The sequence below is a fragment of the Pelodiscus sinensis genome, chromosome 26 (genome assembly GCF_049634645.1).
Source record: "Pelodiscus sinensis isolate JC-2024 chromosome 26, ASM4963464v1, whole genome shotgun sequence".
Taxonomy (NCBI): Eukaryota; Metazoa; Chordata; order Testudines; family Trionychidae; genus Pelodiscus; species Pelodiscus sinensis.
The window spans coordinates 22,246,512-22,263,999 of record NC_134736.1 but is presented as its reverse complement, the minus strand read 5'-3'; the positions used below and the strand labels follow the sequence as shown (position 1 = coordinate 22,263,999).

The 17,488-nt window shown below is 51.5% G+C and overlaps 1 long non-coding RNA gene and 6 other non-coding genes across 7 annotated transcripts; 2 read left to right on the top strand and 5 right to left on the bottom strand.

The window, feature by feature from the left end:
• Positions 1–1,035: 1,035 nt before the first annotated feature.
• On the bottom strand, positions 1,036–1,117 carry TRNAS-UGA (transfer RNA serine (anticodon UGA)). The gene has a single exon. It is a non-coding gene; the product is annotated as a tRNA-Ser (tRNA).
• A 3,088-nt stretch (positions 1,118–4,205) lies between these two features.
• TRNAI-AAU (transfer RNA isoleucine (anticodon AAU)) lies at positions 4,206–4,279 on the top strand. Its single transcript has one exon. It is a non-coding gene; the product is annotated as a tRNA-Ile (tRNA).
• A 913-nt stretch (positions 4,280–5,192) lies between these two features.
• Positions 5,193–5,264, bottom strand: TRNAE-CUC (transfer RNA glutamic acid (anticodon CUC)). The gene has a single exon. It is a non-coding gene; the product is annotated as a tRNA-Glu (tRNA).
• A 3,180-nt stretch (positions 5,265–8,444) lies between these two features.
• Positions 8,445–17,412, bottom strand: LOC142820495 (uncharacterized). The gene is made up of 3 exons (XR_012897714.1): positions 11,943–17,412; positions 11,491–11,567; positions 8,445–11,258 (listed from the first exon to the last, which is right to left on the bottom strand). It is a non-coding gene; the product is annotated as an uncharacterized LOC142820495 (long non-coding RNA).
• On the bottom strand, positions 8,551–8,640 carry TRNAY-GUA (transfer RNA tyrosine (anticodon GUA)). Its single transcript is given in 2 exon segments — positions 8,551–8,586; positions 8,604–8,640. It is a non-coding gene; the product is annotated as a tRNA-Tyr (tRNA).
• Positions 10,534–10,607, top strand: TRNAT-AGU (transfer RNA threonine (anticodon AGU)). Its single transcript has one exon. It is a non-coding gene; the product is annotated as a tRNA-Thr (tRNA).
• Positions 12,647–12,719, bottom strand: TRNAF-GAA (transfer RNA phenylalanine (anticodon GAA)). Its single transcript has one exon. It is a non-coding gene; the product is annotated as a tRNA-Phe (tRNA).
• Positions 17,413–17,488: the final 76 nt, after the last annotated feature.

Here is a 17,488-nt window from a genome sequence, read left to right as displayed (position 1 = left end):
ACTCTGGCTGAAAGGAGAGATTCTTCTTCCTCCCCCTGGCTGCAGGCCAGGCCTTAGGACCAGGCGGCTGCCTTGCGTCTGTCCCTTTGGGGCATGGGGCTACAATTGCCAAAAAGGTTTTGGGTTCCAGCTGCCAATCTAATGTCTTAGGCTGCGCAGACCTCAAGACACGGCAGGAGCTAGAGGGGAACGGTGAACGGCTGCACTTTGGAATGGGAACATGTTCTCTGGAACCATAAAGTAGAACAGTTTGAGGGTTGTTTTGAAGAAGGGCACCATGGCTTAGTTGGCTAAAGCAGCTGCCTTGTAAGCACAAGATCCTGGGTTCAACTTCCAGTGGTGCCTTGTGGTGAGGCCAATGTGTCTCTTCTTTCCACCATATCCCAACACATATCTGGAGTTGGTTTTACCATTTGCTGGTGTCCTAACAGTGGAAGTAGGATGGCAGCAAAGAGCTGGTGCAGGTGCCCTCTGAGTTTGATTTAGCGAGTCTTATCTAGACTTGCTAAATAAAACTCTGGGAGATGGATTGCAGCAGAAACCTCCACCTGAGTGAAGACATGGCCTAATGGTGCAATTAGTTAGATGCTGATCACAGCCAGTCTGAGCCATTCTAGTGCTCCGGGCATGTGGCACTGCCCCCGGCTCATGGTGCATGTGCGGCTCCACCCTGGGTGCACAGTGCATATACAGCCCCTCCCCCTCCATGCATGGAGCTTGTGGTGGCAGGATGCTCTTGTGCTGCACAGCCTTGCCCTGCCACCACCGCTGGCGTGCAACCCAGGGTCCCCTGGGGCAGGCCATGCAGAGCCCCACAGCTGCATGGGGAAGGGCACTGCTGACAGGTGCTGTGGAGGTTAATGCAGCCCCAGGGAACTGCAGCCTGCCAGGAGCCAGGCAGGTAGTGCCTGATGGCAGCTGCCCCACTAGCTCAACCCTTAATCCAGTCCAGATGCCAACAGTAACAGCCCCACTGCTGGTAACTCACAGAGGCCCTTGCTGCCCAAGGAAGAGGTGTGGGCAAAACACAGACCTCACTGGGAGCAGGATTTGAACCTGCGCAGGGAAACCCTATTGGATTTCAAGTCCAACACCTTAACCACTCGGCCATCACAGCACTGGGAAAAAAAGGATTCAGGGAAACTGGTAAATAATCCCAGTGCACAGCCCTAATACCACCTGCCACAGAGTTCACACAGCAAACCATTGCAACAGCTGTGCAGAGGAGTCCCGGCTGTTCTGCTCTTAGGCTGTCTTGGAGGTGAGTTCTGCTTCAAGGTCTTCCCTCCTCCTTCTTGGTCTTCCTTTCCCTTTTCCTTCCTCTTCTCTTCTCCCCTTTTCCTTCTTCTTGCTGGTCTCCTTCTTGGACCCCAGTTTATAAAGAGAAATTCAAGTACCGCTTAGTTCTACCTTAACCAATTATTTTAGTATAATTTCACTATCCAGTCGGCTAAGATCGAGCGCTTCCAGCCTCTTGGAGAGCCATGTCACAGGCACAAGCCCCCAGAGACCCCTCTGGCCCTTCCAGGGATACATCGCAGGAGCAAGCAAGTGGCAGCAAGTGCCGGGCACTCTCATGGTAGGGGCTGGAGATAAAGCTGTGGTCCAAGGAGGAGTCTCTGCAGGCCCTGCAGTCCAGGCGGAGGAATGCAGATATTTATTGCTGAATGGTTGACGGCCTTGCAAAGAAAGACCACCTCCCCCCACCCCAGACCAAGTCAGAGCCAAAGTCAAGGAATTGCGGCAGGGGTATGTGAGGACCTGTGAGCGCAGTTCCCGCACTGGGGAAGCATCGCAGCACTGTGCATACTGTGAGGAATTGGACCAAGTCCTGGGGGTTGGGGAACCCCGTCTCCAGGGACAGTTGCAGAGTCTGGGATGGAGACACCTGGGCAGGAGCAGCTGCAGCTTCAGGATGACAACCCAGATGACCAGCAGCTCCAGGATGAGGAGAAGGAGGATTCCAGGAACGTCGTGACCCTCACCCTGGAACCGGTCCCCCAGATGGAGGAGGCCTCCCAAATGTCCTCGGGCACCGGGGAGGGAACATCAGGTGAGTGTTGTGAGGTTGCAACACACACAGGGCAGGCGGGAGCACAGGGGATGATGCGCTATCGTGACGTGTCATGCTGATTGTAGGTGGGGGGATACCACACATGTGTGACCCCATAGAGGGCCGTCCTCCCCCCGCCATGTGTGCAAGGCACCACCTGCTCTTGCAGACAGTGCTGCCAGCGGCTAATTTCCTAACACTGGATGCAAACAAGCAAGTGTAATGGGGGTGTAGCTCAGTGGTAAAGTGTTTAACTATAGGCAAAAGGGTCCCTGTTTCAACTCCAAGTGCCCCCTGAAAGGTTGATCAACTTATTTGAAACCTTTGCATCTCCAGTTGCATCTCACTCTGCATTTCTGATGTGCAGAGATTACTACAAACCCCTGGGCTGTGTCTACGCTGGGTCATTTATTCTGGAAAAGCAGCCGCTTTTCCAGAATAACTTGCCAGCTGTTCACATTGGCCGCTTGCTTTTCCAGAAAAGCAATGACGATCTACTGTAAAATTGTCAGTGTTTTTCCAGAAAAACTATGCTGCTCCTGTTCGGGCAAAAGTCGTTTTCCGGAAAAACTGTTCCGGAAAATGGCCAGTGTAGACAGTCTTTTCCGCAAAAAAGCCCCGATTGCAAAAATGACGATCGGGGCTTTTTTCCGGAAAAGCGCGTCTACATTGGCCACGGACGCTGTTCCTGAAAAAGTGCTTTTCTGGAAAAGCATCCTGCCAATGTAGACGCGCTTTTTCCGGAAATCCTTATAACGGAAAACTGTTCCATTTTAAGCATTTCTGGAAAAGGGTGCCAGTGTAGACGTAGCCCTAATGTGTTTCTGTGTCAATGCGCATAAACCAGGCAAACCCATCTCAACTGAAACAAGTTCAAATCTGCTGTGTCTGGTTTCTATTCCCATCAATTCAGCAAGGGTGTGATCTGAAAGTCCTTGGTCTACCTGGGCTATGCTGTGCAGAAGAACAAGTATCACACCCAGTGGGGGAGGAATGGCCACTATCTTTCAATCTTCCGGAGTTTGATTTAGCAAGTCCAGCTAAGACTCACTAAATCAAATTCAGAGGGTACCCACCAGTTTCCAGTACTTCTGCTCTTTGCTCCCTTTGGGTTCCTGAAGTAGGGACACAGGCAGGCTCAACTGACGGAGGCCAACTCTCGCTATGTAGGGTATGTTTACACTTGCACCCTCTTTTCCAAAAAGGGATGCAAATGTAAAGACTGAAAATTGTAAATGAAGCCACCAGGGACACATACAATGGGCCTGCAAAAAAATGAACCAGCTGAGCACTTTGCAGAGAACAGGCCAGAGCCCTGCTGGGACAGGCTCCATCATGCACAGACTCTGTGCAGGGCCAGACTGCTGGGAGGAGGCTCTGGCCATGGACTTTCCTCCCCTCTCTGTTACCTCCTTCACCTGGGGCTGAAAGGGACGTGGGCTGCAGGCTGGTCCTGCCCAGCTGCCTTCCCCAGTGGGAGCAGAAAATGCTCATGGAAGGGCTCACACATTGTCCCCAATGCACTCGCCTGAGGGACTGAATTCTTGCTGCCCCTGGGTGCACCCAAATGCCCTTCTGGGGGTGCAGGCTCCCCAGCTCACACCCCTCCTGTCACACAAAGCTTGCAAATGGGGTTGATTTTCCTCCATCTCCTCTTGCTTGCTGCTGCGCTAAAAGAAATCCTGAAACCAGCCCCGTCTCCTGTCACTGGAGAGATGGCCCTGTGCTGGGATATGAGAGTATCCCAGTGATGCTCCTTGCAGCCCAGGAGAAGAAGGGGGCTCTGGGTGGAAGGAACCCAAGTAAAACAGGTCCCAGTGGGCATGAACTGGGCACCAGCTTGGCCCAGTTGAGTGAGGGGAGATTGGTCCCATGGTGTCAAGGGCAGCGCTCAGGACTCTGCTGCTGCTGGCAGGGAAGAAGCTGGGAGGCAAGGTGCTGGCAGCAAGAGATTCTGGCTGCCTCTTTGCCCTGGGTCTGCCGGCCACCAGCCACCTTGACCAACCCTCAAACCAGCTGGACTAGCCAGCCCACGTCACAGTGAGTCGCTAGTGACCCTGTCAGAGAAGAGCCATTGGCAGCTACAGAGACGTCCCTGCAGCTGCCTGAGGCGTCTTTCTTGAAAGGGGCACTGGTGAGCTGTACTTTTGTAGGCTGGCTAGCTCAGCTGGTTAGAGCATGGTGCTAATAACACCAAGGTCATGGGTTCAAGCCCCATGCTGGCTACAGGGGTGTTTGGTTTGCTGACTTTCCTTCCTTTAGCTGCCTGCTATAGACAGGGAAGCAGAAAGAAGCAAAAGGCTGAGAGCTTTGCAGGAAGCAGGGCAGAGATCTGGTAAGGGAAGACTCAGCCTGTACAGCCCCAGTGGCTAAAAGGGCCTGGGCCTGGCTTCCTGTCCCCAACACAGGGGAACTGATGCCCAAATTCCTGCTGCTGCAGTGGCTACCTCAAGGCACCAGCTGGGGGGCAGGGTCTGGAGCCCAAGCCACACGGGGAGACTCAATATGACTGGGAGGCCTGGAGCTGTGAGCCCTGCACAGAGGCTGCTGCTGGGGGCCTGCTTCAGTGGCCCAGCAGCTCAAGTTCCTCTGAACCAGCTTCTCCCCCTGGAACCACCCCCCCCCCCAGCGCTGCTGAGGCCCCTGATGTGAGGCAGTGGGACCACCAGAGGAAGGTGCCAGCCTTAGCCCTTCCTCCCAGCCTCCACCCCCCTCCCAGGTCCTTTCCCCAGCCCCTTCCCAGTTCTACATTCCCCACATAAATACCAGAGAGTTTGTTCTTTCAACAGGGAAAAGTCCTGTTTGTGTTACCAGCAAGGGGAGAGGGAGGGGGAGAGGGAAGGGGATGTGTTGGGGTATGTTGAGGTTGGGAGGGAGGCACAGAGGGCAAAAAATGAGGAGTAATGTTAGTTAGTTGGAACCAAGGGGCTGGGTTTGAACTACTGCAGAAAAGAAGACTCTGCCCCTGGAGCTGCCCTGTCCTCTCCAGTGCCCTTAGGCTGGCACAGGGGAGGCCTGAGTCCAGGCAGAGCCCAGCCAAGGGTGAGGGGTTAGAGGTAGCCCCATGCTAGGTCTCAGCTGTTGTAACATGTGGCAAGATGATTTTCTAGGGACATGTTTTCAGAAAGTTGCAGCTGGATTCCCTGACTGGGAATTGAACCCAGGCCACAGCAGTGAGAGTGCTGGATCCTAACCACTAGACCATCAGGGACACATGAAACAAGTCACCTACACTAGCCTTTCGCAGGCCATTTTCTGTCCACTTCAGGATGAGGGGGGGTCCATTCTCCCTTGCCCAGAGGGGACAAGAACAGCCAAATAGAACATCAAAGCAGCCAGACTGGGACATGCCAATTGTCCAACTGGCCCAGGATCCTGTCTCACAACAGCAGCCAATTTCATTGTCCGGAGGGAATCCTCAGGACAGACAGTTATTACGTGCTCCCTCCATTCCCAGCTTCAGATATACATCAGCTAGGGACACTTGCCCTTTCCATTCTGGTGAAATGCCATTGATTGATCTTTCCTGCATTAAATTATCCAGTTCTTTTTTGGACCTTCTTGTAGATTTCACCTTCACAACATCCTCTGGCAAGGAGTTCCACTGGGTGCAAAAATGCTTCCTTTTTAACTCGGTTACTTACCAGTTTCATTCTGTCACCCTGGTTCTTAAGTAGGTGAAAAAATAATTTCTTATTTGCTTTTGGCACCCCTGTCATCATCACATAAACCCCTGTCCCGTCGCCCCTTGCTTGTCCCTTTCCCAAGCTGAGAAGAAGAAGTTCCATGAGCTCCTGGGACCTGCTTTCCAAAGAAGAGGCATTTCCAGCAGAGAAGATGTCAAGCCCAATCCCCCTACACAAAGCCCCAGGAAATACCAATGGAGATTGGGAAAGCTCCCTCTCGGGCAGCGCTACGGAATGGATCCGGCTGGCCATCGGGCTGACTAACGCCACCAACAGACGAGTCCCCGTGAGACTTCTCAGCCCAAGTGCAGAGACTGTGGAGTTTCCCACTCCCAGCCCAGTGGCAGAGGGGCAGCGCCCTGAGGAGGCGGGTCCTGAGGCAGCAGAGACCGTTGAAGGGAACAGAGACAAGGGAGACGTGAGGTGAGAGGAAGGGGAACAAGTCGCCTCTTCTCAAGGGAGACGTGGTGGGAAACTACCGGTTCCAGTGCAAGCCGAGCTCCAAGGGCTGGTTCCTGCCCCAGTGGCTCCTTGCAGGGCCTGGCTTGACACACACCAAGAAGTGCCGTGTGTGGCCAGGAGAGAGGGTGGGGAGAACGGAAGGTGTTGGAGCAAGCTGGGGCTGCTGTGTCTGCTGGGGGATTTGAGCATCAGGGGGAACCTTACCTGGTTTTGTGTCCTCTTGCAGCAAAGGCTACAGACGTCCCAGAGGCTGGAGGTGTTGCCATTGACCTTGCCCAATGTGGTTGCAACGCCCTGGTCCCTGCCAAGGCACCACTGAGGAGCCTCAACCCCAGCGCTGCCTCCTCCCATCTCAGCCTAACCTGCCTAGGTCTATGTCTACACTCGCGGCTTTTTGCGTGAGTAATATGCAAATGAGGCTAAGCATGGAATATCGCTGAGCATCATTTACATACCTAATGGGCCACCATTTGTTTCAGAAGAGGCTCTTGTGCCAGAAGGAGCATCTACACGGCCCCTTCTGGCACAAAATAAACCCTCTTGTGCAAGGCCGTTCTTCCTGAAAGGTAATAGATGTAACGGCCTTGCACAAAAGCGTTTTTCTTGCGCAAGAGCCGCTTCCGCAATTTCTGCTGAGATGTGTTTTAGTAGTTAAATCCCTGGATTGCCCTTGCTCATTAAAACTGCTGTCATATGGTTGGAAATGGGGAAAATATTGCATTTTATTAACATCAGCAGAACTGATTTACATAGGGCCTGTGTGTTGTGTAGTCTTGCCTTAATCTTTGTATTCATGCCCATTAGTGTGAAAGAAGATATTTGCATATATATTTGCATATACAGACAACTGTGGATAATTCCCTGTAATATTATCACTCTCCTATAACTTTGTATTAACATCTCCTTTCAGATATATCTCTAAGGCTATGTCTACACTCGCGGCTTCTTGCGCAAGAACATCTTGCGCAAGGGTTCTTGTGGAACAAGTCATGCGCAAGAAAACGTCCACACTTCCACATGCACGCTGTGCTTTTGTGCAAGAGCTCTCTTGGCAGTGTGGACGCTCTCTTGTGCAAGACAGGGGTGAGGATGTGGAAGGTAGAGAAGTCTGGGCACAGGATTCGGGATGGGGGGAGTCTTGGGGTTGGGACTGTGTTTGTGTGTTGAGGTGATCCGTCTGCTCTGGGCTCCCCAACGCCCTTTAACACACATGGGCTTTTTCTGCAGCGCACTTGGTGCCGTGAGAACAAAGCTTGGAGAGGGGGTTGATTTTCCTCCATCGCCCCTTGCTGCTGCGCTAAAAGAAATCCTGAAACAGGCCTCTTTACCTGTCACTGGAGAGATGGCCCTGTGATTGGGGTATACTGCAACATGGAAGCTGGCTAGCTCAGGTCATGGGTTCAAGCCCCATGCTAGGTGATGCCCTTCTTTAACTCACATTCTAAGTCTACAAGCAATTCACTTTCAGCTTTCACCAGGGTTCTAGAAAGAAAAAGTCTAGCCCTGGGATCCAGCTTTAGTAGAACCAGAGAGAGGGGAACAAGCTGCATTTTCTATCTTCTGAGGAGAAGGGAAGAGGATTTTCTTCTCCTCAGTTCTAGCCACATCAGCCCAGGGAGGAGAAAAAATAACCCTCCGGCTGCTGATTGTCCCCCGTCAGCTTCTGTAGCTTCACCTCCTTCCACAGCAGCTCCAGCTTTGAGCTACAAATCTCTGTGTGTAGCCATATGGAATACTGAGTTTTCAGGCTGGCCTCTGCACTTCTGGCTTCCCTCCTTCTGCTTCATCCTTCTGGCTTCAACTACATGGCACATTTATTTTGGAATAAGCTGGTCTTGAATAGTTATTACAAAATATCTTATTTCAAACTAGCACGTCTACACTGCAGGGAAACCTCAGAATAGTCCGAGGCAGGCTCCCCTGTGTGGATGAGCTGTCTTGATTTAGAGCCCCTGGAAGAATAACTTAGAATGGCTCCGGGGAGGGGATAGTTCAAACTAGCAGCAGTGGCGCAGCTACACGGGCCTTTTTTTAAAATAGCTAATTGGAACAGGTATTATTCTTTGTAGAATGAGGTTTGCAGAAGTCGAAATAAGCCATCTGTTACTTCAGAATTATTTCAAAATAACGGAATTGCTGTGTAGACTCTTGCAGTGTTATTGTGGAATAACAGCCATTGTTCCCAAAGAACTTTTGTGTGTAGAGAACCTGCGCAGCCCAAGAAATGTGATTGGCAGCTTGTACCCACAATCTTTCTCTCAATTGCAGTGGAGAGCTCCGAAGACATGGACCCAAGGCAACCACCTTGATTGCCTTCTGCTAAGGCCAGGCCGGAGGGAAAACAATCACTCCTTCAAGCTGGAGTTGAACCAGCAACCTAAGGATCACTTGCCAAGCACACACTACAGTCCTCCGCTCTGCCAGCTGAGCTATCAAAGGGAGCCTGACTAAAGGTGGCTAGTCCAGGTAGTCCCTTCTATAAGTCTCGGGGCACGTGCTCCCCCAAGTATATGGCATTGCTGATGAGGGGCAGAAGCGCACAGGTGCTGTCACAGGTGTTGTACCAATAAAAGCAAGCAGGATCTTATGAGGGGGATAAGGCAAAAAGACACATTTATTGTAAAGATAATAATAAAGAATAAAGAAAAGATAGAAGCAAACAACGTTGTTTAACTACTTATTCCTATCACTACTTAACCCTTATAAACATATATATATATATATATATATATATATATAAACATTCATTCAATCATTCATCCAGGTTCTGTGTAGTTGTTATAGTTACCAGCCTGGAAGTTGCTTGTGACAGAATACTGGCCAGGTACTCTGTACACAAGTGAGGGTAGTGGGGAGCGAAGTCCTGATCAGATGCGCATCTGAAGCTCCTGGTGGGCTGGCAGCAGAACGTTGGACTCTGACTCCATAGTCTTTTAGTCCAGTTCTTATAGGAATTTCTTCCTATGCCAGTTTATGGGAATTGCTGCATCACGTTCAGGGTGGCGGTCAGGTGCTCATCAATGATCTCATAGGGTGGGCCTCCAGTACTTGGTTTTCTCCACTTGACACCTTTTGGTTGCCCTGGCACCTGACGCCTTCTTCAGCCCTTTGTTGCTGCATTCTCAGGCTGGCACCTCTCAAAACCATTCATTCATCGTCCAAGCAATCTCTCTCTCTTACATACATTCCCTAATTAATGTTTCCCATACAGTATTTTGTATAATAATAACTTTACATATACAAGAGTTGTAGTTACAAAAAGTCACAGGTTTCTGGGTGGCATTTCTTAAAACATTCTCTCTCTGAGTGCTGAGTTAGTTACTGTTATAGTTACAATGTTTCACTTTGCGATTAGGGTTAATTGCTTCACAATGCTTTGAAGAGAATGGGCGTCAATTGTGTAACAATAAGTTTGAGTGTGCCCTGGGACACAGAGAGAAGAGCTGTTTCTGGCTACATGGTATTATATTTTTAACAGTTTTAAGTTACATGACCTAATATTACATTCCTAACAAATTATATTCTAGAGGGGCAATAATTATAAATCTAAACATTTAACAATCTTAACTAATAATAATAATAATAATAATAATAATAAATCTAAACACTTTAAGTTGTGGGGAACAAATTATGGGGCGTCACTTCCACTTGGGGGAATCATTTTTAACACATTTATATGTTATCCCTACACAGGTACTTCACATGCAGACAGACCCCTTGAGTGAAACCTGAGCTAGATCCATCCATGTCACAGCAAAAGGAAGAAAGTTGGGTTCTTCTCATGTGTCTTCTTTGTTCCAGAGTCTCTAGGGGTGCGGTCGGGGCAGGTCCACAAAAAAAAAAAAACCACTTGAATGAACCTCGGTCTACAAACACACAGAAACACCCATGAGGGTTTCCTTGCCTCTACTTAAATGTTGACAAACAATTTGTTGCTAACTCCTTGGCCAACTCTGATTGCTGTGGGGTTAAGAAATCTTCTCTTGTTAATTCTGTGCCCTCAGAAAGGGAGCAACTTGAAGAAGGCCAGGCCTCCTCCTTGGGGCTCTAACCCAAACCCTAGGACCAAGGGATTTATAAGCCAGCTGATTAATGTTTGTTGTACTTTTCCCTCCCCACATCTGGGCCAAACCGCAAAGGCCACTCTACAGCCCCAGCGGCTGGGGAAGAGGAGCATGTTAGAGCCTCTGCCGACTGAGCTGTAGCTTTCTGTGCCTAGGGAGCCAGACACCCCCAGGGCTGGAGGGAAATGGGGATTGGCTGCACTTTGGGAGTCAAAAGGTGTTGTCTGGGACCATGGAATAGAACAGTTTCACCAGCTTTCCTGAGGAGGGCACCATGGCTCAGTTGGCTAAAGCACCTGTCTAGTAAACAGGAGATCCTGGGTTCAACTCCCAGTGGTTCCTTTTGACACCCTTTAATCACATTTTCCTATGTGTTTCTGGGACACAGAAGAGGCCTTCCCTGGCCACCCATGGAACTGCTGGTTCAGAAAAAGGCTGATTGGAGAGGAGTTTTAGAAAGAAGGAAACCACAAGTGAGAAGCACCTGCTGCCCACAGACCCTCACTCTCCATGGCCGCAGGAGCTGCAGAGGTTGCACCCTCAGGCTCTCTAGGTCCTGACCCCCCTCAGGGAATCACAAGGGCATGTGGTGCTGGCTCTCCTGTCCCAGCAACTGCAGTCAGAGCCCTGCCTTGTCAGTGCCAGTCACAGTAGCCTCTGTATCCGCTCCAGGCTTGTGGTTTCCTTCTTCCCAATGTTCCTCCCCAATCAGCCTTTTCCTGAACCAGCAGCTTCATGGGTGGCCAGGGAAGGCCTCTTCTGTGTCCCAGGAGGACCTAGGAAAATGTGAGCTGTCACCTGGGATACGTTCCTGGCTTTAGGCAACGTGTCCTGTCTAGGGCTTCATCAGCCCGGGAGCAAAGGGCAGGCAGCATCCCCCATGATGCAGAGGGGCAGGTCCACATCTCCGGCCCTGAGGGTGCAGCAAGGGGAGAAGTGCTGGGGAGCATCTATGCTGGCATCACGCGCCTTCTCCGAGAACGGATCCACGTCCTGAAAGGGAGAGAAAGTGACCTGGGATGACTAGTGTAGCTGAGCCAACACTGCAGGTTTGTGTCTGTCAAGTGGCTAGGATTGAGCACTTCCACTGCTGTGGCCGGGGTTGGGCTCCCAGTCAGGGGAAATAGCCTCCTCTATATTCAGGAATTCTGCCAAGTCTTTGCTCTTTCAGCATGGGAAGGGAGGGGCTGGGGTGCCAGAGGCAGGCTCTGGCTGGGAGACTCACCTGGCTGAGCCCTGGCCAACACCCCAGCACATTTCCCAGGTAGTTCCTTTCCTGCACAGGCTGCAGATGTCAGGTGCCTGGGGAAATAAGAGCCTGAGTGGAGGAGGGGGGAGGGCTTCATGCAGGCAGCTGCCATTGGCATTGGAAACAGTCCAGAAAAGCATGACAAAAATTATGAGAGTTTGAATCAGCTGCCATAGTTAGTATAAACAATTAGTAACACACATACTAAATGAAAGCGAATATGCTACAACAAGTCACAGCTGGAGAGATCTCTGAAAACATCCACTCCATGTGCAGCCACAAATGGGATGTTAGAAATTATTTTAAAAGGCCTTGACAAGAAGACAGTGACTATCATATTACATCTCTATAAATCCAGGCGGTGCCCACAACTTGAGCACTGACTGGAAATGTGGTTGCCTTATCCCCTGCCCCCCAAAAAACCATACCTTGGCATTGGAAACTTCAGAAAAGCACAAGAAAAATGATGAAAGGTTTGGATCAGCTGCCACATGAGGAGAGACTGGGACTTTTCACCTTAGAAAAGTGGAGACAAGGGGAGATAAGATAGAGGTCTATACATCATGGCTGTTGTTGAGACTGTAAATAAGGAAAGGTATTTTTCTTGTTCCCATAATAGAAGAACTAAGGGTGCGCCATGATATTAGCAGGTTGAAAACAAACAAAAGGAAGAATTTCTTCACACAAGCGCAGTCAACCTGTGGAACTCCTTGCCAGCGGATGTTGTGAAGACCAGGACTATAAGGACATGTCTATACTTGGAAACTATTTTGAAATTGCTTAAATCAACTTAATAACTTACAGTCTAAGAAAACAGAAATAGTGTGTCCTCCGTATCTGGAAGCCTCAGAATTAGTCCTAGGCAGGCTCTGTTACTGTTCCTTTCTGGGGGCATGGAATTAAAAACAGAGTTGCAAGGCTGGGAGCAGCTGAAGCCAAGAGCTCTGTTCTCCTGTGTCAACAACCTCTGAGGTGTCATGAAATCCCCTTTCTAGTTTCTATCCCTGAAATACGATCATCTTTACGATGTAATTCCTGCCTCTTGGTTCAGCTTTGAACTCTGACTGCAGATGTTTGCTTACCAGAGATGGAGAGATGCCAAAACAGACTATGCCATATTGGCAAAGGTTTCTGCCAAAGCCCGGGATTGAACCAGGGACCTTTAGATCTTCAGTCTAATGCTCTCCCAACTGAGCTACTTTGGCAACTGCTTCAAGGGATGTGAGCAAATATCCAAAATAGCAGCAAAACTTGAGGAACAAAAGAAAAAACAGCTGGGTCACCTCCTTCCCCCTCCTGAAATTTCTTCATGCCTACTCCGGGGGGCATCCCCCGCCCCAGTTTGGGAACCCAGGCCTTGCAGTGAACACTGGGGGAGCTGGGATTCCACCCCAGAGGATGGGATAAGTGAAAATTCCCACTGCACATATTATGGCCTCATCAGAGTGAATGCTGGGTGGCCAGGGTCTTGTTGCACATCTTCCCCACCCCGTCAGCAGCCGCAGCCCCTTTCAGCCACTGGGTCAGCCCAGGAAAAGAAGTGGGAAATGGGACAAAGTAGCTTGTCTCTGTTCATGAGCTTCTCCAATGGCTGAAGGCAAGAGGAGAAAATGGGCAACAAAGACCCTCCACTGAACTGGAATCACAGCATTCACTGGAAGGGGCCAGAGCAGCAGGGAGTAGAAACCATTACTCCAGGGAAGGTTTGAACTCACAACCTCAGCACTTCTCCCACAAGTACTGCCTGATAAGTACTGTGCCCAGGCCTTTTGCACCACTGAAGCAGCTACTATAGCTGTAGGAGCTTTGCACTTGCAGGATCTCTGGGTGCTGACCCCCCCACCCAAGGGACTCACAAGGGCAGGTGCTGCTGGCTTTTCTGTCCCAGCAATTGCAGCAAGAGCCCTGCCTTGCCAGTACCAGTCACAGTAGCCTCTGTACCCGCTCCAGGCTTGTGGTTTCCTTCTTCCCAATGTTCCTCCCCAATCAGCTTTTTCCTGAACCAGCAGTTCCAGGGGTGGCCAGGGGAGGACTCCTCTGTGTCCCAGGAAGACATAAGAAAATGTGAGCAAAGGCTACACCAAGGTACCACTGGGAGTTGAACCAAAGAACTCCTGTTTACTAGACAAACACTTTAGCCAGCTTAGCCATGGTGCCCTCCTCAGGAAGTCTGGTGAAACCATTCTACTCTATGGTCCCAGACAACACCTTTGACTCCCAAAGTGCAGCCATTCCCCATTTCCCTCCTGCCCCTGGCTCCCTAGGCACAGAAGGCTACAGCTCAGTGGGCAGAGGCTCTAACATGCACATCTCCCCCAGCCGCTGGGACTGTAGAGTTGGCCTTGAGATTTAGTGTTGCTGGGGGGAGGGAAAAGTGCAGCAAACATTGATCCTCTCGATTATAAACCCCTGGGTCTCAGGGTTTGGGTTGGAGTCCCTGGGACTGAAAACCACCCCTGAGATCTTCTCTGCCCTGAGCAAGGGCAGCAACTGTGAGTGGGGTATGGAGAAAGTTTGGGCACGTGAGTGGGACACTTATATGGCTGGACTACCATTGCTGGCAAAGGACACTGCTCAATCCTCTTGAGCAGGGACTTACTTGTGGGTTGGTTCTGAACCCTGCTTGTGCCTAGGCTTGACATAACCTGCCCCACAGAATTCACACAGCAAACGGGGCTCTCAGAGCACAGGGGGAGTTTGGGAGCTTGTTGCCGGGCCGTGGGGTGAAGCATCAAACCAGACCCCTCCTGTAGGGCCTGTGAGTGTTGCAGAATCTGGGCCTCCTGCACCTGGACAACAGCAAACAAAATGTCTCAGGGCCCCACAGAGACCCACCTGGACCTGGGTCATGAAACAGGAAGTGGCTGAGGCTGCAGCCAGCCTGGGAGCTCCCTGGCCCCTGCGATTGCAGGCATTAGGGTTGCCAGATGATTCAACAGAAATACTGGACTCACTTGACAATACCTCACAATCTACATTCCAGCTTATTTAGAAAATACCCGACATTTCTATTTCCTCATTTACACTTTCTCAGTTTGTTTCCCGAACAGAAAGCTCAAATACTGGACAGCTCGGTTCAGAACTGGACACCTGGCAACCCTAGCCAGCATGGAAGCAAAGCGTAAGGCTGTGAGAGGAGGCCTCCTGTTGCCTCCCCCGGCCTGAGGCAACAGGGCTTCTTCCTCCTGTCTGAGGAGGGAGCAACAGAGACCGGGCTGAAGGTTTTCTGCTGGGGCTGGAGGCTTAAGCCCCAGCTCTCGGCCTCAGTGGGACTTGCTGCTTCTCCCTACTCCTGCCTTGCTGCCTCCTTTGGCCAGCAGTGCTCAGGGGGCAGCCGGGAGACCCAGCCGCCATGGGCCGAGGAGGCCAAGGCACAAGCCCCTCAGAGGCAACAGGACTGAGGCCTCTAGCTTTCCCAGGCTCACGCCAAGGGGTTTTATGTGGTGCTGGGAGGGGAGGGATGCCAGGCCCAGGCCAGTGTGAGAAGGGGCAGTGCCTGCCAGAGCAGAAAGGGTTGCTGCAGAACGTGAGACATGGCGTTTCTGCCTGGTTTCACTCAGGGGACCTTCCCTTGCTGCTACGGACTCTTCTCCTGTTACTTGAGAGACTGAAATGGGGCCATTCTTGTGGTAAAAGAGGCCAGTGTGCCTAGGCCTCCCCACACAGATCAGAGCACCCCTCTGGGGACAGGACAGAGCCTTGAATCAAGCATTTGAGAACACGCTGATCCTCTATCCTGTGACAGGGTAGTGCAGGAGGGACACTGCACACAGAGTGGCTAGCTCAGTCGGTAGAGTATGAGACTCAATTTCAGAATCATAGGTTCAAGCCCATGCTAGACAATGCCCTCCCTTCAATTACGTGCTCTGCAACCAAGGCAATTCAGTCTTAGCTTTCTCCAGCTCTCAGATAGGAAAAATCTCTGGGGTTCTAACTGACACTTCCAGCCTCAGAGGAGAGCAGAAGCAAATTCTCCCAACCAAGAAAGAAGGGAGAAAAACCCCTCAGTATCTGATTGCTCCCCTTCAGCACTCTGTAGCTTCCTGTCCTTCAGCATCAGCTCTGTGATGGAACAATAAGAGCATGTCTACACTGAAGTGTTATTTGGAAATAAAGTGCCTGTCTACACAGCAAGCTGCTATTTCCAATTAAGTACAAGTTGGCAGACTTCCTACTCTGACTCCAGTAACCTCCATTTCATGAAGAGTAAGGGAAGTCAAAGGGAGAGTTCTCTTCCTTCCACTACCTGCTGTCCATAGCACCAAAAGCCAAGTTAAGCTATTTTGACTTCAGCTACACAAACAAGTAGTTGAAGTTGTGTATCTTAGTTTGACTTTTGCCCTGCGGTGTAAACATGCCCTAAACGAGCTACTAGTTAAGAAGCTGGCAAAGGATCCCTTCCCATGGTATTACAGTGCCAGGGAAGGGTACACACCAGGGCAGAAGGCAAAGCAGCTGGGGCTGAGAGAGACCGGAGCAGGCAGAGAAGGAATTGAATGGAGAAAGAGGGGGGCTCTTTCCACCTGGGTTTGACACAGACCTTTTGCATGGCAGACAAATGGGATAACACCACGGAGCAGAAACAACAGAACAGAGGACATTTTTAAACGAAAGCTTCAACCCCCCCACTTGCAGGAACAGTTTACATCCATCGACATTTACAAAATGCTTCCCCACAAACATCTCTCCAGCCTGTGTGTCTCTGGGAAAGATTTCTGCCAAGCCCGGTCCCAGTCCTGTGGTCAGAGCCCCCTCAGAAACAGGACACCCTCACTCCCAGCTGTGTCCCCACCCAGGTGAGGAAGAGGAAATGAGCCACAGGCAGCTGCCCCCTGGGTCAACAGATAAGTGGGTTGACTGTTCTCAGGGACACCACAGCAGCATCCCTGCTTCCCCTTGGAGGGGGTTTCCTCAGGCCAGACCGAGCCATTCCGGCGCCCTAGGCTGGGGAAGGGCACATGCGTGGCCCAGCCCCTGCCCAGAATGTGGGGGAGGGCGCAAGGAGCTGGCAGAGGCAGGAGGCATGTGCCTTGCCTGGCCACCGCCGCTGGTGCTCAGCCTGGTGCCGCTGGGAGCAGGCTGAGGCTGGCCATGCAGGGCCCCACAGCCGCGGGGGGAAGGTGCTGCTGGCCAGCGCTGCAGGGGTTAACACAGCCCCTGCCTCGGGCAACCGCTGCAGGGTGGCTGGTGGGAGCGGCTGCAGCTCGCGATACGGGCACGTGGTGCCTGATGGCAGTTATCAGCTGTAAGGGGGCACAGCACCCCTTATATCAGGCGCCCCAGGCAGCTGCCCGGCTAGCCCATGCCTGATTGAAGTGCTCCAACCATTCGGGATGCCGCATCAGGTGCCCCCATAGGTTGCCACCCTGGGGCAGAGGCGTGCATGCAGCACGCGCCCGCTGCCCAGGGTGCAAGAATGGCTTGGGCTGGCCCTGCCCCCAGCCCAACTCTCCCAGGCACCCCCAGAGAGCAGCAATCACATATGGGGGGGCTGGAAAGTGGAGAGACTCCCTGAGACACCAACTCAAATGAATCGCTCTGGGTAGGTCTGCACTGAGATAGCAGCCCGGTGGCCAGGCTGTAGCTGGCCCAGCTCAGCTGTACCTGGCCTGGAGGGCTTTGGTTGGGAGATTAGAAACCTACAGACAGGGGCATCTCTGGGGGGTGGGAGGGGATGTCACCATGTCAGGGCAACTGTCATGCCCCCCCATCTTCCTTTGCTCCAGCCCCACCGCTGAGATACACTGACCATTGTCATTGCTTAAACTGCACACAGAACTTGTGGAAAAGGCTAGCATATGGTTAAAATACAATGAACATTCTGGTAAGTTATCGGAGGGGTGGCCATGTTAGTCTGAATCTGCAAAAGCGGCGAGGAGCCCTGTGGCACCTTATAGACTAACTGAATGGTTGGAGCATAAGCTTTCGTGGGCAAAGACCCACTTGGTTAGATGCATCTGACGAAGTGGGTCTT